We start from the raw sequence: 26,622 nt of genomic DNA, 5'->3' as shown, positions 1-26,622 counted from the left end.
CATAGAATATCTGGGTTGGAAGGGACCTCAGGAGGTCATCTAGTCCAACCCCCTGCTCATAGCAGGACCAATCCCCAAATTTTGCCCCATATCTCTAAATGGCCCCCTCAAGGATTAAACTGACAACCCTGGGTTTAGCAGGCCAAAGCTCAAACCACTGAGCTATCCCTCCTCGCCCTTATATGATGAGGCAATAGTTATAGTATTTGTGCATTTAGCCCTAGCTAAAGAAATCTCCTTATAGAGAAGGAGCAAAGAAACTAATAATATTTGAGACTCCAAAATGGAAAATGAAAACAGTGATGGAAACACTGAGCCTGAGGATGTGATCAATTACTTGATTACTTTAAATTAGTCTACTGAAATATATCTGCTGGAAGCAATTATCACTGGCAATAATGAATTCTAATGTAAGTTTGAAATTTTTCATACCACAAATTCCCCAAAATGTTTAGGAAAAAAATAGGATCCAATCTGTAGTTGGGCTCCGTAGCTTTGCCTTATAACAATCTGCCTTCATATGGTTTAGCTTTATAAACACAAGGTCCCTGGAATATAGTATGAACACAATTGTTTGATATAGGAAAGTTCAAGTGATGTGCCAGTATTTCAATAAGTCATTAAACTTAAGTACTTGGAGTGAAATCCTGGCTCCATGGAAATCAGTGGCAAAACTCCCATTGACGTCAAACAACAAAAAGGAACCATCTTTGCAAGACATTTACTATACTAATGACTAAGAATAACAAATTCATTTTGAATACATGGAAATCAATATCTACCTCACAGATAAATAATTGGAGAATAGACCCTATTGATTTTGTCTCATTGGAAAGATGACAAGATGGTTATGTCTATTGATACATATTATAACTTAAGAACTCACTAGTTCTTGGGAGTCTCTTTTAGGATTCCAGGAAAAGTATTTTCAGGCAAAATCTTTCTTTTAAGTTTATTATAATTTCTAAAAAGGTGTATTTAATATGAGAAGCCCATATACTTACAAATAGTCAAATGAATAACCCAACCCATAGAGTAGCAAACTGAAAAAAGTCCCAAACTACTTCTTAGTGATTGCTGTCCAGGGAAAGCCTACTGACAAAATGTATCATTTGTTAAATGTATCATGTATTAAAATGTAAAGATAAATCTCTTTTCATTGCCTTACAAATTACGCTCTGGGCCAAGTTCTTCTAGTTCAAATACACATTGTAACTTAAATGCATGCATAGAATCACTGCAGTCAATAGGACAGCTTGTTTGGGCAAAGGTACCCATGTGGCTAAGTTTTTTTCAGGATTGGGCTCTCTGAAATATCCTCCTTGAAACCCCATGCTATAAAACCTCACTCTGCTCCTTGAATCTTCATTGCTTTCCTTAGACTTTCAACACTGACTTTCATTGACCCTTGTCCTAGTCAATCTCCATAAACATTGATATGTCACATTAATTAAAACAAGAAAAGTGGGGAATAAAAAGAGGACATGAGCACTTCTGAAAGATGCTGAGTATCTTCAGTTCTCAGCATGTCACTGGTACCTTGTAGTAAGTATTTCGCAGGGTCATTCCCAGAATGTGGACATAACAACAAGCTCATCTATGATTATTTACTGTTTTAACTTCTTTGTCCCATATCACCTGACGGGACATACAGAGCAGTTGGATATTTCCATTCCCCAACTGGATGAGCATAAACCTTTAGAATAAGATATTCAGTATGATTAGCAGCATTTACAATTTCAAAGTGCACACTTCACATATATTTTCCAATATCCACTGAAAATTCTCTCCTTCTGAAATTATTTCTACTAGTAAACATACTCTCTAGAATATTTGTGGGGGAAACAAGAAAAAAACACTAGAAAGAGTGTGGACCTTGTATACAAGGATTGATTTTTGAAAGGCAGATATAATATTGAATGAAATATTACCAAAATTGTTTGCATTATTATCCTAGTATCTCATTTTTTCCTAATTACATTTTCTGCCAATAGGTGGCGCTAACAATTTCTTCATTATCTGAACAACCCTGTTCTCAGCAGGATAGTAGCTTTATCACAAGGTCTCTCTCATTGTAACCATCATCTTTTGGTTTCGACCTTACTTTTATTTTAATGGAGTTTTCTCTAAAAAGGAGCAAATATAGAGATTGTGGATCCAGATAAATATTGCACATATACAACCAGAAGACAAGGAAAATGGATGAATTATTAAACCCAGGAAAAAGCGTTGCTGTATATTTAAAGAATCAAACAATAATTCAAAAAAGGGTGATTAACACAGTTCCAGAATTTGAAGATCCGCAGGATCTGAATGGTATGTTTAAATCATAAAAGAGAAAAAGTGAAACACAATGGAAAGAAACAATAATATCATGACAACATTCAAATTCCTCATACTTAATTTGTTTTATTTCTCAAAAGCTTTTAGCTGTCCTTTTAACAAGATGTCGATAGGTTATTTCCCCCACTACCCAGAAAACACAGGTTCACCAACAGACCATGAGCTGAAAGAAGTATGTCATTTATTCGCTGCTTCAGTGAGTGATCAGTCCAGGGAGACATGGCACAGCATAGTGTTAAATGCAAGCACACCCACATTCAGGTGCTTGCCTTAAATACATTGTTACAAAGTTAATCATTATATATTGTCTAAACACTTTTCTGCCTAACACTAAGATTAATTTGCAAAAAGAAAAGGAGTACTTGTGGCACCTTAGAGACTAACCAATTTATTTGAGCATGAGCTTTCGTGAGCTACAGCTCACTTCATCGGATGCATACCGTAGAAACTGCAGCAGACTTTATATACATACAGAGAATATGAAACAATACCTCCTCCCACCCCACTGTCCTGCTGGTAATAGCTTATCTAAAGTGATCATCAAGTTGGGCCATTTCCAGCACAAATCCAGGTTTTCTCGCCCTCCACCCCCCCACACAAATTCACTCTCCTGCTGGTGATAGCCCATCCAAAGTGACAACTCTCCACACAATGTGCATGACAATCAAGTTGGGCCATTTCCTGCACAAATCCAGGTTCTCTCACCCCCCCACCCCCCTCCCAAAAACCACACACACAAACTCACTATCCCGCTGGCAATAGCTCATCCAAAGTGACCACTCTCCCCACAATGCGCATGATAATCAAGGTGGGCCACCCCCAGCACAAATCCAGGCCTTCTCACCCCCCCAAAAAAAGTTTGGATGAGCTATTGCCAGCAGGAATAGTGAGTTTGTGTGTGTGGTTTTTGGGAGGGGGGTGGGGGGGTGAGAGAACCTGGATTTGTGCAGGAAATGGCCCAACTTGATTGTCATGCACATTGTGTGGAGAGTTGTCACTTTGGATGGGCTATCACCAGCAGGAGAGTGAATTTGTGTGGGGGGGTGGAGGGCGAGAAAACCTGGATTTGTGCTGGAAATGGCCCAACTTGATGATCACTTCAGATAAGCTATTACCAGCAGGACAGTGGGGTGGGAGGAGGTATTGTTTCATATTCTCTGTATGTATATAAAGTCTGCTGCAGTTTCCACGGTATGCATCTGATGAAGTGAGCTGTAGCTCACGAAAGCTCATGCTCAAATAAATTGGTTAGTCTCTAAGGTGCCACAAGTACTCCTTTTCTTTTTGCGAATACAGACTAACACGGCTGTTACTCTGAAACCCAAGATTAATTTGCTAACTCAGTTGGTTATCTGATTGGATTGCTGACCAAGTTGTTCATCGGATTGAACTCCTGACTCGGTTGTTTACCAGATCAGGTTGCTGACCAAGCCTTTTACCTGGCTGTTCTCTTTCCTTGACAGACAAGCACGGATCTTTTCAAATGTCCCAATACCTAACATATACATCTTACACATCACATCCTACACAATATATTAAATTTAAAAAATCCCTCTTGGCTAAATAATTCATACCTCTCAGAAATGCCTGATATATGGGGTATTGTTAGATACAGACATACAACCTTCCATCTTTATCTCCAACAGCAAATCCTTGCCTTATCCCTTCTCTATCCTGTCTCTCTGGTGGTGTTGCCAGATGCTCCCATTGAAGGCAGGGCACACAGAAAGGAGGAGACAGTGAATGGAGGAAGTCTGTGCTGGCAGGGGAGAGATGAATGACTGAGTTTCCCAGGCACTCCTACGGAGAGTCCGGTGTGTAGTTTTCCCAGCTGCCTTGGCTCAACTGGCCCTGCACACAGCTAAGCAGAAATATGAACACAGTTCCCAAAGGGGGAAGAGGTGGAGTAGTGTTGGGATAGTCTGAGGGTATGGCTGGATGGCAAAACATGCTCCCCCAAATGGGATAAAACACAAGAGGTTCCACACAAGTAGGACAATTAAGAGCAATGATGATCCCCTGTATGAGTCTCCCGAGTCTCTGTAGATGCACCAGTGAGAACTGATCATCAGAGATTATTATTGTTACTCATAATTTGTATTACAGTTGTACCTTGGGGCCCCAATCAAGGGTCAGGCCTACACTGTGCTAGGTACTGTATGAAGACACAGTAAAAAGACAGTCCCCACCCCAAGAAGTTCACACTCCAGGCTATGACAAGATGCAGCCAGTTATTTCGATCATGCAAGTTTATTTCTCAAACTTCACTCTCTCCCAATAAGGCAGAGTTAGCTAAAGAATTCAAGTCCCATTCATGCATCAGGGGGAGCTCTTCACCACTGCCCCCATCCCTCTATGCTCTGGATTTGGCTGTTGGAGAATTCCCCTCGCATAGGTAACATGAAGACAGCCCAAAGACTGCCTTCTGAGGAGCCTTTGCAAGCCTTGACATAGCAGGTGTGCTGGAGCAAGAAGGACATGAACATGTTGGGAAGGACCACAGCCTACAGAGCTCTGGAGAGTCAGGGCAGTGCTGCTGCCCATAGGGCAGTCCTTGGAGGCTGCTGGACTTAGGCCCCAAGGTATGTCTCGATAACTCTGGAGCAGGATTGGGAGGATGCAAAGGTGATTCAAACCACCTTAGCCCCCCTGCACTGCACGGTGAAGCACAGAATTCCACCCCAGATTTTCAAACGAGGGCAAAGGAGGAGGGCTACCCGGCCAACAAGCCAGCATCTTTAGCAAGGTTGTTTGAATATTACCCTGATCCTGAATAAGTAATGTAGCATGTTAACATTTTACTGTAACTTTGGCTTAATAAAGTTTCAAAAGAGCTCAGCACATGGAGTGCTTCACTGGTGCAAAGAAAGTGAACAAAACTTTCATTTTTTCAGTTTAATTTTCTAGGAAGTCAAATTTGTTACTTGGAATACATCTGGCAGTTAAATGTGGAGGTGATTTCCCCTGCATATGCTTATTTGTGGAATGCACATGAATGAACTCTCTTACAAATATCTATGTAAGAGCTTATTCTGAGAGAATGTTTAAAATAAATAACAAAACCATTGGCCTCAGTCCTATGCTGTTATCTGTGTGGACATTCCCGTAGACCTCAATGCAGCAAAGAATGGGCGCTTGTTGTTAAGACCATCCCTATCCAGCAGTGCACAAACTTAACTTCAAGCATGTGCTCAAGTCTCATTTAATTTAATGGATTGAAGCCTAAACCACTAGTGAATATGTTACAGGTCCCCCCTCTGTTCCTGATCTTCAGAACATACAAGTCTATTACAGCTTTAGCTAAAGAGTCTCATTGTTTAGCTCACGCTTCTTATAATTCTGGAGTTCTTGGTGTCAATCCCTGGTGTGTCAACCAAGATGACAGCTATCATATAAGCGTGTGTTTAAGTGCTTTGCTGAATGGGGGCCTCAAGTCCATGCAGAACCGTATTACTGGACAGCACGCACTACTTATAGCTCTTTAAAAAAAATGAGACTAATGTACAACACCCACTATAGCGCCATCAAGTCTTGATAAATCTGGATGGTGTTATGAATTCACTACATATTTTATAATTTTCCCATAAAATAAATTTATGTACAATCTTCCAACATCTTAAAGTGGTTGTCTTTGATCTTAAATTAGAGTAAGATTAATGGAATAAATCTCCCTCTTTCCTAGACATATTTTTATTGCAGGAGTCCTACTCTTGTGTTACTAGTATGATACTGTTTTCTCCGTTTTGTACTGAAGCAACTGCCCATATATTTGCAGTTTAATATTCATGTTTCCATTAATTGGCCTGTAACTATGGTGTCTTCCTATTCTATTGGGAATTGTCAATATTAATGGTATTGCCTCAGCCACTGCTTTATCAGTTGAAAAGCAAGGAGCAAGCCAAAGAGACAGATGCTTCTCTAATGGGAATACTTTGCACTGGAAAGTAGTGTAAGCGAGTAATGTCCCTATCTGAGAGAGAATAGAAATGGGATGCAATCCTCCAGTGTAAGAGTGCATAGGAGGGGCACAGAAGATGAGGTCAGTGATTTTGAGGTCAGAGTATGGGAGGACTATATGAATGGGGTAGTCCAGCCATTGGATAATCTGCAGATCCCCTAAGGCTTTGTCGGGGAGAACTTCCCTGACCCTAGCTTCTACCCAGCACCTTGCCCACCTAATTAGTCCCAAATCCTGCTTCCTCTTGTCATGAAGTATTCAGTGAAGGGGGATCAATGCCATATAGGACCCTTACGCAGTCTTTGACACAAAGTGGGAGCTCCTCCCCACCCCCTCAGTTCAATCTCATTACCCTACAAATTCAGAGTTAGCGCACAGTGTCACCTGGAGGATTTCTGGAAAGCTTATGCAAACGAAGTTTTCTGTGGAGCTGTACTTCCCCTGTTCACCAATGGATGCTGGCAGAGCTCCTTCCCTGCAGAGCTTCTGTGTGCTTTTTTCTCCTGTTCCCCAACAGATGGTAATAGTGAGTTCCCTCCCCTCTAGAGCTTCAAGCCACAGAACTTCCAACTCTACTTTAGGTCTTTCTATTGCCCCCATCACAGCAGAATCTGAGCACCTCATAATGTTTAATGTATTTATCTTTACAACACTCCTATGAGGTGGGGAAGTGCTATTATTCCCATTTTATAGATGAAGAACTGAGGGGCTATGTGACTTGCCCAAGGGACATCTGAGTTAGAGCAAAGAATTGAACCTCACCTAAATCCCAGACTAGTGCCCAAACCACTGGACCATCCTTCCTTTTGGTTTCATATACTAATCTTCTTAATACTGCTTAAAGTAATATAGCACCTTTCATGCTGAAGAATCCTTTATAAAGTGCTTTTTGGAGAATCACAATGCCATCCACTGCAGTGCAACAAAGTTTAAAGGGTTAAAAGGCGCAATAAAAAGATCTGTTTCAAGTGGACATCATAAAAAGTACTTCCGTGGTCTATAAACTTCATGTGAATTTTTCATGTCCCAGAGACACAATGTGCAGCAGATTGCACATAACCAGAGCTCTCAGACCTGTGTGACAGATCCCTATTATGCTAAGGGAAGAATTAATGCGAGACAGAGGTCATTATCTGCTAAGACATGGGTAAAGGAAGTACAGGTGTAGAAAAAGGTCGATGCCAGTCCAGGGGAAAGGATCATCAAAGACAGGTTACATGGGTTCAGAACAAGCTAGGGTCTAGCACAAGTATCAATTGTAGTAGTAGTACTCAACGTGTCTGGGAAGGCTCTGCCAAGACAAATTAGCTCTTACCACTATTCAGTGAACTGATCTTATTGCAAAAGTCAGGAAAAGACCCTACATTGCTACACTACATAATATGCTCTATTACCCATATCCAGAGGGTGGCAAAATTAAGGACTGGGGAACATTATAAAGATGTAATGTGAAAGGTGGACTTACACTATGTGTAATACAGCTAGGAAAAGGCTGTTGGTCACCGATCACAAACATGGCAAAAGCTAAGCAACAAAAATCAAACATGCTTGGATTGCTGTAGAGTTGAGTATACTGGTAGGGCCCAGGACACGCACCCACACCCACATCTCAGGGCCACTTCTGATCATATCTGAGTCCAGTGCTAGATAGCTTTATATTCATAAGGAATTTATATGTCTCCCATCACCATACTATCTGAGCTGCTATTATCCCCATTTTACAGACCGGGAACTGAGGGATTAAATAAGAACATGAGATTGGCCATACTGGGTGAGACCAATGGTCTATCTAGCCCAGTATCCTTTCTTCTGACAGTGGCCAATTCCAGGTGCTTCAGTGGAAATATACAGAGCAGTCAATCATTGAGTGATCCATTCCCTGTTGTCCTGCTTATGGCAATCAGAGCTCAGAGAAACCCAGAGCATGGAGCTGCATCTCTGACCATCTTGGTTAATAGTCACTGATGGACCTATCCCCATGAATTTATCCAATTCATCTTTGAACCCATTTATACTTGTGGCCTTCACAACATCCCCTGTCATCAAGGGGATATTGTGACAGTACATTTTGTGAAGATGTACTGCCTTATGCATGTTTAAACCTGCTGCTTATTAATTTAATTGAATGACCCCGGGTTCTTGTGTTATGTGACAGAGTAAACAACACTTCCTTATTCACTTTCTCCACAGCAGTCATGATTTTATAGACCTCTATTATGTTCTCTCTCCACTGTCTATTTTCCAAGATGAACAGTCCCAGTCTTTTTAATCTCTCCTCATATGGAAGCTGTCCATACCAGTAATCATTTTTGTTGCGCTTCTCTGTACCTTTTCTAATTCTAATATATCTTTTTTTGAAATGGGATGATCAGAACTGCGCACAGTATTCAAGGTGTGGGCACACCACAGATTTATATAGTGGCATTATGATATTTTCTGTCTTGTTATCTATCACTTTCCTAATGGTTCCTAACATTCAGTTAGCTTTTTTGACTGCCACTGCACGTTAAGTGGATGTTTTCAGAGACCTATCCACAATGACTTCAAGATCACTTTCTTGACTGGTGACAGCTAATTTAGATACCATCAGTTTGTGTGTATAGCTGGGATTATGTTTTCCAATATGTATTACTTTGCATTTATCAACATTTGCCCAAGGTCACAGAGGAAGTCTGTGGTAAAGTGCATAATTGAACTTGGGTCTCCTGAGTCTTGGGCTAGCTTGGACTATTCTTTCTCCACATGGATACACCCACTTAATTCCAGAACTGTCCTTCCCCATTGCCCATTTGGAAAATTGTACATTGCCTCTGCTGCTTGCTTCCCAGCCCAGGGAGATGTATCACCAGACGCCATGGAGGCTCATGAAAAGGTGAGAGGTCGTGGTGAGTGACCCAACAGCCTGAGTGGAGATCACAGGCCAGAAGAATGTGACATGGATTTCTAGGTCAGTGGATTCATACCCCCAAGTGTCCCTGTTTCAGATGCAACTGCGAACTTCAAGTGGAATACAGTGGAAACTGAGAAGTTTTGCATCGTTTCCACATGAAGCCATAAGCTAAGACCCTTTCCTAGGAATCTCCAAGAAGCCTTGAGATCTATACCTTTCCCTTTTTCTATTTTCAGAAGGGATCTGCTGAGATACAACCACTCTTTCCATTCCAGTATATTCAGTAGTGGCTGATTTGTCTATTTCCCTTTCAGGAGTCTTTGTATGGGGAGCAACAAGTAAACTCCCTTTTGCTTATCCTGTGAACTTCTATATCATCGTGCTGTTCAAAATGGATGCAATTTTCCTCTCAATGTTGCTCAAATAAGGCAAACAGTGTTTTATCACAGAAGAAATAAATGTGTGTGTCCTATCTGAGCAGACATCTTGCCCTACAAACATCCAGTTTTTAGACACCCTCAGTTTTCGACGTACATTTTCACAGACACCTAGGTATGCATGGCGAGAGTTCACAGATATCTGACAAGGAGGGAAGGATAAACAGAAAAAATCACATATAAAAAGCAAGACTGTGCCAATGAACATGGTATGTGGGTCAAGGGGAGAGGGTAAATGCTTGTTAGCTGTGCAGGTGCCAAGCACGATGTGGTCCTTGCACACTACTAATTGCAAGGATTATGCAAGACTATTGTTGGACTTAGTTTCTCCAAAGTGGACTGGGATGGCTCCATAGAGCCATTTCCCTTCTGAACACGCTTTTATAGTGGCATAGCAGCCACGTACCACCTTGCTAAAGATGCCGCCCAGAGTTCCGCAATGCCTTGTGACTAATCCCACATGGTGTTTCCATTGTAGCAATGTGGCTTTTCATAATCCCCAAGGCAGGGTTGTACCTTTACACGCACAACTGGGAGTAAAATATACACGGTTTTTTTTCAAGAGCCTGCATAGAACATGGCCCAGTCAGCTTTAACTTGAGCAATCCGCACTTTTACAGCTGATACTTTAAGGTGCCATTGACACTGGCACACTAAGCAGAGTCATCATAACAGGAGATTAGGCAGAATAAGTAAGGAATATATCACTTTTATTTAAAATGATCACTGGTAATACGGCTCTGTGCCACCGCTTCTGCCTCTGTTGCCCTGAAAATAAGTTTACAGTGTGGACTATTGCCTAAGTACAGACACGGCTGTAGAAATATAAGGACGGGTACCTGCTTTTCCAGTGTGGTGATGACACTCATCTATGTATCTCACTTCTCAGCTGATGCCACCACCACCACTACTAAGATGTCAGAATGCCTAGACAAGATCAGCCCTTGGATGAAGAGCAGCTGGCTCCAGCTGCTCCCAGGCTGAAGTGATGCTGTCCAAAAGGGGAAATGCTTGGAAGAACTAGCAGAGATGCTGTCTCCACCTTACATTGAAGGCATACAGCCTTCATTCATCAAAGTGGTGTAAGGCCTCAGGATCCTGTTTGACTTCTCACTAAGATTGGATGACCAGGTAGCATCAGTATTTAAAAGTGTCTTCTTCCATTTCCAGATTTGCTAGAAAATTTCATCCATTTCCTCAGACAAGGACCTGGCCTCACTGATCCATACTTTTGTCACTTCCAGGCTGGATTTCTGTAATTCGCGGTTTCTGAAGCTGGATATGAAGATGGTACACAGACCCTACTTAGTACAGAAAGCAGCTGCCCACCTTCTCCCTGGTTTAGGCTGCCATGGGTAATATCAGGCCCAAGCTCAAGTCACCTTCCAGCTTTGGTCCTAATCTTCACAGCAATTAATGTATCACACCCCCGTACATTGAAGACCAAGTTTCAATCTATGACCACAGAGACAGCTATGCTCCTCTGGGACAATAAACACAGCACTGGACCCCATTCTACCAATAACACCCTTACCAAGCAAATTAAAACCTTAAATTCTACCGCAAATAGAGTTTTTTCCTCAAAAAGAGAGAGGAGCCAGAGACTCCACAAAGTCTCCTAGGGACTTCGCTATTGCTATTGATTTTACCTGGAAAGCACTCAGTAATAGAGGTATAAACCCATAAAAGAGATAGATAGATAGATATACCTAAAAACTCAATGCAGAAAAAAATTGAGGTTTTAATGGACTGCAGCTCTTACTAACAACACTACACAACAAGGTGACAGTCTATTTTTAGATTAGCCCATCTCTACTCTTAACTAAAAAGATTTGACACAGCACAGAAAAATGAGTCAGAGGAATATCATTCCTCACTCATTTGTTTTCAAAACTTGTTAAAGATGCAGGCTTACAGCACCCACCTGCCACTGATATTAAAGACTGACTAGGAATTTCAGGATAATTCCCAAAAAAGAACAGAGAATGATAAACCACAATCTTATCACCTGTTTTCTATTGTCCTGGACCACCACATGAACAATGGAAGCAACAACATACTTGGGGTCAGAAGTGGAAAAGAAGTACATCTCCCACCAAGCTACCCATGTGCTTGCAAAGGAGCTGTCCAGAATCCCAATGGGGAGTATTGTCCTTTCTCCCTCTTAGAGACATGGGGGGTACTAGATACCCTCCATGAAAGGTGTGGAGAGAAGTAGGGTGATGGCCAGACCATGATTGCCCTCCACCAATTAAACACATCTGATAGAGGAACATTGTCCTCCCGTGACCTAGCAGAAAGTAATTCCTCTCTCCCACCACTGGGAACAGCTTGGCAGATGGACTTTCAGAGGAAACAGAGACACAAGGGCCTGTCTATAAACTCATACAGGCCAGATTCCACTATAAAAGCTGATTTTTCCTGAGCACCACCATCTAAGGTAATGTGCCAATACCCACAAATCAAATCCAGAATGCTTATGAATTTTGCACCCTCCAGTAGATCAAATAAGTCCTCTATCTAGGGTGTGGGATAAAGGTTAGGTTGGCTGATAGCATTTAACTGTCTAAAGTCCACACAAAACTAAACTTCAAGGTTTTATCCCTTTACATACCTTCACAACAGGAGACACCAAGGAGCATTTTGATTTAGTAATCAGCCCCAAATCCAGCATGCTTTCCACTTCCTCTTGAATCTGTTTTTTCATTTCGCTTTTTAATTCTGTCCTCTGACAGAAGCCAGATAGGTGCTGTAGTTTCCACAGAATGCACAATCTTGTTAGTTAAACCTGGCTGGTTGAAAAAACCTGCCTGTGGTGTTTCAAAAAGCCTTTTAGGTTGGGTTCAAACCCTCCCAAATCCCAGTGCTCTCCAGAGAAGACTCTTACTTATTCTCCCTGACCAAATCAATGAAAGAGGCTGTCAGGGTTCCTTCCCCACTCTGAACTCTGGGGTACAGATGTGGGGACCCGCACGCAAGACCCCCTAAGCTTATTTTTACCAGCTTAGGTTAAAAACTTTCCCAAGGCACAAATTCCACTTTGTCCTTGAACAGTATGCTGCCACCACCAAGTGATTTAGACAAAGAATCAAGGGAAAGGACCACTTGGAGTTCCTGTTCCCCCAAAATATCCCCCCAAGCCCTTACAACCCCTTTCCTGGGGAGGCTTGAGAATAATATACTAACCAATTGGTTACAAAGTGAACACAGAACCAAATCTTTAAAAAAGGGAAGAAGGAGGATCCTGGGAACTACAGGCCAGTCAGCCTCACCTCAGTCCCCGGAAAAATCATGGAGCAGGTCCTCAAGGAATCTATCCTGAAACACTTACACGAGAGGAAAGTGATCAGGAACAGTCAGCATGGATTCACCAAGGGAAGGTCATGCCTGACTAATCTAATCGCCTTCTATGATGAGATTACTGGTTCTGTGGATGAAGGGAAAGCAGTGGATGTATTGTTTCTTGACTTTAGCAAAGCTTTCGACACGGTCTCCCACAGTATTCTTATCAGCAAGTTAAAGAAGTATGGGCTGGATGAATGCACTATAAGGTGGGTAGAAAGTTGGCTAGATTGTCGGGCTCAACGGGTAGTGATCAATGGCTCCATGTCTAGTTGGCAGCTGGTATCAAGTGGAGTGCCCCAAGGGTTGGTCCTGGGGTCGGTTTTGTTCAATATCTTCATAAATGATCTGGAGGATGGTGTGGATTGCACTCTCAGCAAATTTGCGGATGATACTAAACTAGGAGGTGTGGTAGATACGGTGGCAGGTAGGGATAGGATACAGAGGGATCTAGACAAATTAGAGGATTGGGCCAAAATAAATTTGATGAGGTTCAACAAGTATAAGTGCAGGGTCCTGCACTTAGGACGGAAGAATCCAATGCACCGCTCCAGACAAGGGACCGAATGGCTAGGGAGCAGTTCTGCGGAAAAGGACCTAGGGGTTACAGTGGACGAGAAGCTGGATATGAGTCAACAGTGTGCCTTGTTGCCAAGAAGGCCAATGGCATTTTGGGATGTATAAGTAGGGGCATTGCCAGCAGATCGAGGGACGTGATCGTTCCCCTCTATTCGACATTGGTGAGGCCTCATCTGGAGTACTGTGTCCAGTTTTGGGCCTCACACTACAAGAAAGATGTGGATAAATTGGAGAGAGTCCAGCGAAAGGCAACAAAAATGATTAGGGGTCTGGAATTATGAGGAGAGGCTGAGGGAACTGGGATTGTTTAGTCTGCAGAAGAGAAGAATGAGGGGGGATTTGATAGCTGCTTTCAACTATCTGAGAGGTGGTTCCAAAGAGGTTGGTTCTAGACTATTCTCAATGGTAGAATATGACAGGACAAGGTGTAATGCTCTCAAGTTGCAGTGGGGGAGGTTTAGGTTGGATATTAGGAAAAACTTTTTCACTAGGAGGGTGGTGAAACATTGGAATGCGTTACCTAGGGAGGTGGTAGAATCTCCTTCCTTGGAAGTTTTTAAGGTCAGGCTTGACAAAGCTCTGGCTGGGATGATTTAATTGGGGATTGGTCCTGCTTTGAGCAGGGGGTTGGACTAGATGACCTCCTGAGGTCCCTTCCAACCCTGATATTCTATGATTCTATGATTCTATGTATGTGTGACCCTAACAGCATCCAAGGGCAAGGGGCTCACTGGTATCTGGTCGTGAGTTTCAACTAGTCTGACCAGTTCAGTGTATCCCAATTATAAACTATATCTGATATGCATCATGCAAGGTATCATTGGAAATGATAATTTTTCATTAATATTATTGTGTGGTGTATGTACAGTAAATACTCCAGGGGCCACACAACTATGAAGGAAATGTGGACCTAAAATGTGTCTTCCAAACATGTCCGGGGAGTGGATAAACAGTTTCTCTTAAAGAACAAGCTGATGTCTCCAGCCAGGTGTCATCAGAATCGATAAACAATCACATGGCAAGTAGCCATTCATTTGCATTGGAGAGGGCAGGAACTTGCATTTTAGCAAACCCCAGCGTGGGGAAGAAACCAGCATGAAACTTGTTCAGCACAAGGCTCTGTCTCTTTCCTCATGACTTGAATAACCTTTATATTGGGGGATAACCTTCAGAAGAATCCATTTCAGATGTTCACTGGATTATAAAAGATAGGGGAAAAGAACCCCAAGTTATCTTTCACCTAAGAAGAAAAAGGAACTGAGCACTTTGGACTTTGTGGGAGATTCTGACCAAGGAGGTGGTCAGTCATCTTGCTGGAAGGAAGTGTGGTAAGAATCTTACCTTGAACCAATACTGTAGTTTTGTTAAGTCTTAGTATCTAGAAAGTGTTTTTCACGTTTATTTGCTTGTAAGCATCTCTACCTCTATTTCTTTTACTTGGCATCACTTAACCTATATCCTGTTGTTAATAAACTTGTTTTATTTTAATCTAAACTGACTCTGTGGTGTATTTGGACTGAGGTGCTTGTTAATGTCAGTTAATATGGCAAGCTGCTGGGTGTCATCTCTTTAAAGGAGCAAACAAACCTCATTATTTCTCTTGAGTGGTCCAGGACAGCACTAGACATTTTAGAGCAGACAGCTCAGGGGAAATTTGAGACTGGGGTTATGTTGGGGTCGTTTGGCTAGTAATGACCACGGCTGGTGGAGACCAGTATGGTTGTATGGTTGTGCATGCTTGTAGGCTGGTCGGGAGCACCCAGACAAGGTAGCTACAGGAGCAGAGCATTAAGGCATCTAGAGTTGCAGGGCAGGTGCAGACACAACCCCTCATTGGTCTGGATTACGCTCCAGAACAACCCCATTTATGACCTTGCAGATGGCTGTACTAAAGTACATTTGGCTGTGCTTCTTTATATAAATGAGGGGTGGACAGTTGCATTCTACATATGCTGTAGTCTGGAAAGCTGAGACTTGGGGAGTCATTAGAGAAAGCAGTTGACATAGTAAAACTATAAACTATGAGGTGGTGCTTAAAATATGCCATGCAAGAAATGTTTGCCTCTAGTGATCAAAAGAGGTCAATAGTTAGCAAGTTGCTTTTTGAGTGATACTGCAGCACTGCCACTAATTGAGCTTTCCGTGCACTTAGCCAGCCAGCCTTTATCACCAGTGCTTGATTACGGAGATGGTGTCCACAAATCCGATTTTAATCCCATTTGTCGAAATTGCATAATCTAATACAGTGCCTGAATTTGTTATGCAGTGTGAATATTCCCCCTCACTTGCTCATCATTGCTTAATGCAACAATAACTAATTAAGTCCCTTTGATCAGATTAAAAAGGAGAGTCAACAGTTTAACTCAATTTTCCAAATACTTTAGTGTGGGGCATTTCAGCTATTCCCTGGCAGGCTTTGTTCAATAAAAATGCAAGCTCATCTGGATAAACATGAACAATGTGAACTTCCAGAGAAATGCTTTATAATTCAGTGAGGGTGGTTAGTCAGGTGTTGTTATTTTTTTCTTACCCTGAATTACTGAGAGGTGCATTAACCCATCCCTGCCTTTCAAAATGGCCTTTTGCTTATTTTTGGTGACTGTTCATAACAATCACTTATTGCAAGCAATGTGAGTTTTGCAGAAGTGATGCTGCTTGTTCTTGGGGGGCATCAGGAGAGTGTCTGCTGCTGTGTTGTAACAATGTCTTTAGAGAAATTAGGGAGATAAGCACTGCTGTTGCCAGAGGGAAGTTGTGCTCTTGCCTTGACAACAAGCAGAGGACCGAGGAGAGTGGGAGAGGGAAGATAAATGTACAGAAAATTCTAAGCATTTAGCAGATTTGTTAGTAGCTGGATTTTCTTTCCCTCCAATTTGTTTTTGTTGGCGCCTGGGGGGAAGAGGCAGAATCATGATCACAGGGAATGGTCAGAATGATTCTTTTTTGAATACTACAGCTCCACCTTTGGATGGTAAAATGAAGCACATTCCAAAGATATCATTGTCTGGGCACAATTATTCTGGAAGGTGATCAGTCACTCTCAGAGATCTGAAGGGAGCAGCATAATCTAAGGGAGGTAAAAGGGCTGCAGCTGTATGAACTAAGTATAAAATAAGGGGGTTATATTTGTTTTTTGAACATGTCCAACAACACTCTCAGTGCCATAATAATACGATGGGAAATATCTCATCTAATACAATGTGAGTGGCTTCCTTCCACTGGAGTTCCTGAGTTTCCAGAACTTAATCCCACATTGTGCGTGTCCCGCTCTCTCTATATGTATATGCAACCTTTCCAAACCACAGCAAACAAAAACAGAGTGCGCCAGGAGTCACTGATTGATCTGGAAAGGTTACTGCAGTGTATGGGTATTATGCTAATGTGGTGACCTTTCTGAGCTGCTTGCAAACTGGAGGAGACACCACTCAGTAGGACAGTCTAATTGCTTTAGAGCTGTTTAACGCAGTTCTGGGGGAAAGAAAAATCAGAGAGGGTTTTAATGGAACCTTCGTTCTTTGAAAAGAACAGAAAGGGCTCTTCCCGCCTCCCAGTTAAGTCCACAGAATTTTAAAGTGAAAATACACAAAGCAGAGACATGCTTTGAGTGCTGTTTGTAACTGTAAAACTATCCAACTATGTTTACCAGTGTGCACAGATGATTAAATATGAGAGGAGCTCTCTTGTAATAAAAGCTGGGGGCAGAGACAAAAATGCTGTTTTGCCTAGATAACTTAATCGTTGTCCTCTGTGGAAATGCAACTTTAACTATAAATAGCTTTTTTTGTGTGTGTAATGAAATTAATTCATGAATTTCAAATCAACCAAGAGGAGTTAACATTTTGACTTGCACGTTACATGCTTTCCTCTGGTGGCAGAATCATTTTAAAATCCCATGGCTAAAGGAAACCAGGAGATTTCAGAGAGTACAGTATTTTCTACTGAGAATGCTGCAGGTGGAAGGGGGAAGTCCTATTTAAATATATTATTGAGAAGCTTGTAATGAATGACGTCTTTATGCATTCTTGTTCCCACTGTACTATGTGCTCTCCTTTCAATGGAAACTCAGGAAATCTTTAACTAGGGTTTTATTCCTGAATGTATCTACTTTCACTGCTTCATAAATCCCTCATTCTCTACTGCTTCTGGAGCCACTGTATATATTTTTAAATAATCAATTTTCTTAAAGCTTTCCCCAGCACCCATTCTCTCCATTTATTCATGAACTGATGACCAGAAGAAAAGGAGAAATATAAATAACCTTGCAAATGTATGTACAGAACCATTACATTTGTTGATAGGAGAAATGTGAAAAAGAAAGGTGCATTCCACCAAGACTGAGAAGGTAAATGCTGATATCTCTTCTGGTATGGGTCAGTGGAGAGGTCGGTGCTCCCCTTAGTGAGGTCTTTCCTCCAGTGCACAGTAAGAGGAATTACATGCATATGCTAAGAGTAGGACACATATATTAAAAATAATAAACCTACATATTAAAAGAAAGTATTCCTATATATTAATAAAAATATTTCAGACAACAATATTGCAGACAACAGTGACAGAAAACCTCTCTTTGGCCACAATGGGCAGAATGCCTGTTCACATTATGGGCTAAATCCTGACCTCTGCTGAGTTAAGTGCATAAGTAAAAGAAGTGGCAAGGCTAAATATGGTGCGAGAATCTCACATCCAGTCTACCAGGAAGAGTCTTATCATAGGACTGGAGGCCTAGCTAATGGCCTGCATGGAAACATCTCCAAGAGTATATCATCCACAAGGAGAAAAGCATTTCCAGCCACCCAGGTAGATAGTGTTTCTGTGGCCACCAAATACAAGCTTTAGCTTGCAGTGATTAGGGAGTCCAGGCAGCTCTGAAAAAATAAAAACCTACTCCCTGTGTCCCAGTTATGCACTGGACGGGCTGACTGTGAGACATCCTGTCCAATGACAGTAGTACATGTCAAATTGTGATCATCTACTCACCAGTATTCCCAAACGTGGCTATTTTTGCGTATAGCAAGATTTACTTCAGGGTTCTTCCAGTTCTTCATTTTCACAAGCACAAAGATTCCCTCCATATGGCATGTATAAAGACAAGGAGGGAAAAGAATGTGAGATGCTTAGGGACAGCAAATGCACAACAGTGTTTCAAGTCAGAGGTTAAATTCTCTCCTTTGTTACATATATGCTACTTAGGGCTGTCAATTAATCACAGTTAACTCACACAATTAACTCAAAAAATTAATCACAACCGCAGTTTTAATCACACTGTTAAACAATAGGATACGAATTGATATTTATGAAATATTTTTGATATTTTTCTACATTTTCATATTCTGTGTTGTAATTGAAATCAGTGTCTATTATTTTTATTACAAATATTTGTACTGTAAAAATGATAAACAAAAGAAATAGTATTTTTCAGTTCACCTCATACAAGTACTGTAGGGCAATCTCTATGTCGTGAAAGTGCAACTTACAAATGCAGATTTTTTTACGGTTACATAACTGCACTGAAAAACAAGACAATGTAAAACTTCAGAGCCTACAAGTCCACTCAGTCCTACTTCTTGTTCAGCCAATTGCTAAGACAAACAAGCTTGTTTACAGTTACAGGAGATAATGCCACCCACTTATTTACAGTCTCACCTGAAACTGAGAACAGGCATTTGCATGGCACTTTTGTAGCCGGCGTTGCAAGGTATTTACATGCCAGATATGCTAAACATTCATATGCCCCTTCATGCTTTGGCCACCACTCCTGAGGACATGCTTCCATGCTGATGAATTTCGTTTAAAAAAAAGCATTAATTAAATTTGTGATTGAACTCCTTGGGGGAGAATTGCATGTCTTCCGCTGTTTTACCTGTATTCTGCCATATATTTCATGTTATAGCAGTATCGGATGATGACCCAGCACATGTTGTTCACTTTAGGAACACTTTCAGTGCAGATTTGACAAAACACAAAGAAGGTACCAATGTGAGATTTCTAAAGATAGCTACAGCACTCGACCCAAGGTTTAAGAATCTGAAGTGCCTTTCAAAATCTGAGAGGGACGAGGTGCGGAGCATGCTTTCAGAAGTCTTAAAAGAGCAACACTCTGATGCAGAAACTACAGAATTCGAACCACCAAAAAAATAAAATCCACCTTCTGCTGGTGGCATCTGAGTCAGATAATGAAAATGAACACACGTTGGTCCACACTGCTTTGGACTGTTATCGAGCAGAACCCATCATCAGCTTGGACGAATGTCCCCTGGAATGGTAGTTGAAGAATGAAGGGACATATGAATCTTTAGTGCATCTGGCACGTAAATAGCTTGTGACACCGGCTACAACAGTGCAATGAGAACACCTGTTCTCACTTTTAGGTGACATTGTAAACAAGATGCAGGTAGCATTATTGCCTGCAAATGTAAACAAACATGTTTATCTGAGCAATTGGCTGAACAAGAAGTAGGACTGAGTGAACTTGAAGGCTCTAAAATTTTACATTGTTTTATTTTGAATGCAGGTTTTTTTGTACATAATTCTACATTTGTAAGTTCAACTTTCATGATAAAGAGATTGCACTGCAGTACTTGTATTAGGTGAATTGAAAAATACTATTTCTTTAGTTTTTTTACAGTGCAAATATTTGTAATCAAAAATAAATATAAAGGGAGCACTGTACACTTTGTATTCTGTGTTGTAACTGAAATCAATATATTTGAAAATTTAGAAAAAATCCACAAATATTTAAATAAATGGTATTCTATTATTGTTTAGCAGTGCGATTAATCATGTGATTAATCACAATTAATATTTTTCATCGCTTGACAGCCCTAATGCTTCTCCAAATGACTTCAATGGGAAGTGTGTGAGCAGCACTGAGTACAGGATTTGACCCCAAATCACTAAAGAGAAAACATTTTAACAAAATAATTTTTTATATTACTCCTAACACAAGAAACAAGAACCAAATCCTATTGAGATCCATCTTCTTATCTTTCAAACAATGTGAAAACCTCTCTGAATTTACTCATTTCATTGTATAGTTTGGCTCTGTTTAATCCCGATGGAGGCACCACATATTTTTCCAGCATACTGTGCTTTGCTATAAACAATATTTTTCAACAAGAATTGTTTCTCAGTCTCATATAAGGATGAGATGATCGCCAAATCTTGCAGGAGAGAAATCTCTTGAATATCATGACTTTGTATCTTATTGAGCCTATTTCTTTCTCTCAATATAGTTGAACTATTGGGAATTACCAAGGAAGATGTCCCAAGTCCATTTTCTTGTCCCAGAGTTTCAGTCTGTATTATTATGTCCAGGGCTGGGCTGGTGGAGAACTAGGATTTTCATCGTGTGGGGAAAGCCCAACACTTAGGGAGGGAAACCATTCTGAATTGCATCCCACAGGCCCAGATCCACACAGTTATTTAAAATCCTAATTTCCACTGAAATCAAGAGTAAAGGCTGGGATTATGGATCAGGACTGAAGAGGTGAAATTTCCTGTGAAATGATTTTTTTTTTAAATCAATTTGGGAACATTAAAACCTGACATTTCCATGAGGTAAAAACATGTCATTTCAACTTATCATTTAAAGTAATTTTATTTTGATTTTTATTATATTAAAATATAGTATGTAAAATGACCTTGTGTTTGGCTGTATTAAAATGCATTTTGTTTGAAAGGGCCTAGTTTACCAAGCAATCCAGATTGCTCTGTGTGGTTACTCTGTTACTATTATTTGTCACTCCACCCAATTTGCGCCCTCCAAATGATTTATCAGCAATGATTTTATATTTACTTTCAAATCATTTATAAAAATCATTGAATAACATCAGGCCTAGAACAGATCCCTGAGGGATTTCACTAGAAACACCTCTATTCCAAGAGGATTCCTAACTGACAATTATTTTTTGAGTTCTGTCAGTTAGCTAGTTCTTAATACATTTAACATATGCTTTATTAATATTGTATAGTGCTAATATTTTAATCATAATGTCATGCAGTGCCAAGTCAATTGCCTGACAAAAGTCTAAGGCCTCACATCTACCAAATGCCTTACAGTTATGCAGTTACCATTATCAACCACCCTTGTAATCTTGTCAAAAATGAAAGCAGGTGTGTTTGACAAGAGCTATGTTCCATAAAACAGTGCCAGCTGGCATTAATGATATCCCCATACTTTAATTCTTTATTGATTGAATCCCATATCACCTTTTCATTTGTTTTGTCCAGCATTGATATCAGGCTAACTGGTTTATAATGACCTGGGTTATTCCCCTGGTGAATTAAAAGAAAATCCATGACAGTGAAAATGAAGTATCCTTTCTGTTTATTTAGGCCTGGAAGTCTCATGCTAATTAATTTTCAAAGGAAAGCCAATGGGAGTTGAGCACCTGAGACACCCATAACAATCCTAACCTAAATGATTTGGATCTATTTCCAATAAATAATTTAGCAACCCTTCCAAGTGGCTTTTATGAAGGCTCACAATTCCCTGATGGACTAATCCACTGCTTTATCTGGCTGGCTGGTGATTTTTTACAATAAAACTTATAGATGGGCACTTTTCATCCTCAGATTGAATAGGGCTTTACAAAGATAAGTAAATATTATTGTCCTCAGTTTTACAGATATGCACTAAGGACCAGATTTTCAAATGATTTAGGAGCCTAAAGATGCATATAGCACATAGTGGATTTTTAAAAGAGCCTAAGGAGATTGGGTGGCTAACTCTCATTGATTTAAATGGGATTTAGGTACCTAATCTTCACAGGTGCTTTTGAAAATCCCATTAGACACCTATCTTCATGTTTATGTGCCCTTTGAAAATCTGGTCTTGAGAACTTAAGTGATTTGCCCAAGGTGTCATGGATACACAGGATCTATGCTTTGCCCCAGCCTTTAAATGGTCCCTTGGAGGAACCCCTTCAGTGTGGCAGACCACAATGGGTCCCACTCTTCCTTCAAGGTAGATCCCACACTCTTACCCACCTCCAAGACTGAGCCTCTGGGCTCATGCATTCCTGCTTCACACTGTGAGCTCTGCCCAGAGAGTCCAACTCAGATAGACTTGTACTCAGGGACTAATGCACCTCACCAAGTATTTGCAGTGGCATCTGACAGCCTTTTCAAAACAGAACAGAGTTTATTACTCAACTGGAACACAGCATCAGAAGTCCTTAGATTAGCACAGAGAAGCAAAGGTTTTAAAACATAGTATATCTGGCCAAGCCAGTGCAACTATCCAGCGAGGCTGCTATGGACTACATTACAGGGGCTGTCTCCTTTACCAAGGTGGGAGCACTGTATCTCTTCAGAGGGTAACACTTAACCCTGCCACCTGACACCTTTCCCTTTGTTCTAGAGCTGCAGCCTTGGCTCAGCTTCCTAGCTGAGAGGAGTGGTGGTGGAAATCTTCCTCTTGGTTGTTGTTTGCTAGATGTAAATGTTCTGGTCATTGGGGCTTATCATAGAATATCAGGGTTGGAAGGGACCTCAAGAGGCCATCTAGTCCAACCCCCTGCTCAAACCAGGACCAGTTTTTGCCCCAGATCTCTCAATGGCCCCCTCAAGGATTGAACTCACAATCCTGGGTTTAGCAGGCCAATGCTCAAACCACTGAGCTATCCCTCCCCCCATTGTCTTTTTGGATTCTCTCTTTGTATGCATCAGTTTCAATCAGCTCTTTAACAACCAATTCATTACACCCCACAGGTGACTGTGAAGGCTAGTTGTGGGCAGCCAGACCCCGTGGTCAGAGCCAAAGTCTACAGTCAGGAGTCAAGAGACCGCTGCTTCAGGATTCCGGGAGATCAGAACCACAAGTCGGTAACCAGAGTCAGGCTGGGTCAGGATACCAGAGGGTCAGAGGCAGAAGACAAACCAGAGATCAGAATCAAAAGTCAGAGATCAAGAGGCACGCCAGGTCAGGATGACAGGAACTCAAGCAGGTGTAGGAGGCACAAGTCTAGAGCAGGATGGATCCCAGTTGTTCAGCTTCCAGTTCATGTTCCTGGCTTAAGAATGGCCAGCAGGCCAGTCAGCTGCCTTGAGACCCTGCCAATCGGGGTGGTACCTCAACTGGGATGGGCTTCCTTGGTCCTGGGTCAGTAGCTGTCAGCAGGCTGCCAAGTGGAGTGTTGAAGCATGGCTGCTCCTATAGACCCAGATTCAAGACCCGTGGGTTATGATTAGGGCTATGTGTCTGTCACGGAGGTCATGGAAGTCATGGATTCTGTGACTTTCCGAGACCTCTGTGACTTCTGTAGTGGCTAGTGTGTCTGACCCAAGGACTGCCCAAGCACTTGGGCCAGCTGTTTAGACAGCCCCGGGGACAGCCATACCCGCCACTTGGGTGGCTCCACAGCCAGCCACACGGGCAGTGCTGGAGTGGCCCCAGGGCCAGCTGCACCAGCCGCTGCTTGGGCAGCCCCAGGCAGCTGGCCCTGGGGACCACTGAGCAATGGCCAGTGTGGCTGGCTCCAGGGACCACCTGAGCAGCAGTCTCAGTGGGTGGTGGGAACAGCGGCAGCTCCGTGGCCCCCAACAGCAGTCCCGGGGATAGCTGGAGCAGCTGCGGGTGGGCGGCCCTGGGGGCTGCTGAAGCAGCTGCTGCTCGGTGGCCCCCAGCAGCTAGTGCTGCTGCCACCCCACTCCCAGCAATTACCCTCCGGCCCCCCCAGAGCAGCCCTCCCTTGCCCCCCTCCAGCTATGATTTAGTCAGGGGTATGTATAGTACAAGTCATGGAAAGGTCACAGGTCGTAAATTTTTGTTTGTTGCCCATGACCTGTCCATGACTTTTACTAAAAATACCCGTGACTAAATCATAGCCTTAGTCTTGATAGTGACACACACACCTCATGTCTCCTGTTCTGCCCTGTTGGGACTGACCGCAAGTTACCTTGGCCTGTTGTTACAGAATGGTTCAGGGGGAGCTAGTAGTGAACTGGCTTTGACTGGCCGGGCTGGTTTGCAGCCATTCGACTGGATAAACAAGAAAAGAGATAAAGAGGGCCTGAGAGGGTTAAATATGGCAATAGAAAACAGTAGTGTTTCCTGCCAGTGCCTGCTTGTGGATGTACATGCCCCCCTCCCTTAGAAAGAGATGATGATAAAAAAAGGCTATGCAAATTGCTTTAGATGAATAGTCTCACTGTAGACCCTGGCCTTGTGGGTGCCCAGGAATTCCCCATGCTGGATCAGTGCCTGCTACGAGCCCTCAAGGACAAGGCTGGAGTGTCTGGAACTGTCCATAGCAGAAGGGGCATAAGCATTGATTCTTGCTTGCTTCCTGTAAAGCATGTATTTAGTAATGCGTGAAGGCTGGGAAGCTTATTATACTTTGGCAATAAAACTGGTTATACTTATGCACCTGGTGTGGCTTCATTGAGTGTATCCGAGGCCCCCCCACACACTTTGGCTTGACATGCCCCAAAAGCAAACTTAACCCCTTTGCCCCCACTGGGTAGCAATGTAAAGTACAGAGGGATACTGAGGCACAGATTGGCTTCATAAAAATATTACAGATAATTCCCATTTCACCACTCAAGGCCACACAGCAAATTAGTGTCAGAGCTGGTAACTAGATGTCCAGACCAGTGCTAATAGACCACACCTTTCCCATTTTTAAGTTTTCTTAGACTGCCCAAGGAAAAATGACCTTCCCTTGCTAACTTTATACAGCTTTATTTTGTAGAGAAAGAGAAAACTATAGAATTAACCTGCCCTAATTAATCAAGAACGGGTCTATGAGACAGACTCACATGATTTGTTCTAATCCTGGATCTGCTACTGATTAATTGTTGGCCTTGGGTCAATCATGTAACCTATGTGTGTCTCAGTATAAAATGGGGATAAAGTGGCTTACCAACATCACAGGACAGTCACGAGGTCTCTTTAATATTTGCAAAGAGACATCTAATTTCTAGTAATATAACCCCCAAATTATTGAAATTAGTAAATATTGCTTTGTTTACAAAAAGCTCTGCCAAGGCAATTACAGGTGTAAGAGGGAGAATGTGAGCCCCAAAAAGCAAGAAGAGGCACAAAATGAAAAAGGAGTCGATGAATCAAAATGTGTTTAGGTAGATCTTTTCCCTCTGCTTCTGTTTAAGAACAAGATGCAGGGGTAGTAGGCTGCATAAGTGCTGCTGGCCTCCTTCCTTTTTTGTCTCCTCCAGGCCAGTGTTTGCACAAATGAGTGCCTCCAATCAGACTATGCACACAAAGGAACAAAGACAAACAGTAGTGGCAGAGCAGTTGCTACAGAAGGTGCATGAAATCCCCTTTATTCTACTGATGACATAACTAACTTTTTTGGTAGAAAGAATGTATAATAAGAATGTGGACCCATCTGTCTCCCTGCATCAGCAAGGCATTGCTCTAGGCAAGGGGCATTCTGTTGCTAATTTTAGTTTATTTTGTTGCTCAGCTCAGTTTGCTTCTGTGGTTCACCTAGTTGTTGTGATAAGCAAATTAATTAAATTTTGTTTTGCAGACTGCATATATGGCATCTAAACACCACAGTGATTCACAATGACACATCATTATTGTTTATATAGTATCATAGGTGTACATGGCATTACACCATTAGGAGAACTGTGTCAGACAAAAAAAACAAGGAGTCCTTGTGGCATCTTAGGGTATGTCTACAATACGGAATAAGGTCGAATTTATAGAAGTCGTTTTTTTAGAAATCGGTTTTATATATTCGAGTGTGTGTGTCCCCACAGAAAATGCTCTAAGTGCATTAACTTGGCGGAGTGCTTCCACAGTACCGAGGCTAGAGTCGACTTCCGGAGCATTGCACTGTGGATAGCTATCCCACAGTTCCCGCAGTCTCCGCTGCCCATTGGAATTCTGGGTTGAGATCCCAATGCCTGATGGGGCTAAAACATTGTCACGGGTGGTTCTGGGCACATATTGTCAGGCCCCCGTTCCCTCCCTCCCTCCGTGAAAGCAAGGGCAGACAATCGTTTCGTGCCTTTTTTCCTGAGTTACCTGTGCAGACGCCATACCACGGCAAGCATGGAGCCCGCTCAGATCACTTTGGCAATTAGGAGCACATTAAACACCA

This window comes from Caretta caretta, chromosome 1 (assembly GCF_965140235.1).
Source record: "Caretta caretta isolate rCarCar2 chromosome 1, rCarCar1.hap1, whole genome shotgun sequence".
Taxonomy (NCBI): Eukaryota; Metazoa; Chordata; order Testudines; family Cheloniidae; genus Caretta; species Caretta caretta.
This window is presented reverse-complemented; position numbering follows the sequence as displayed.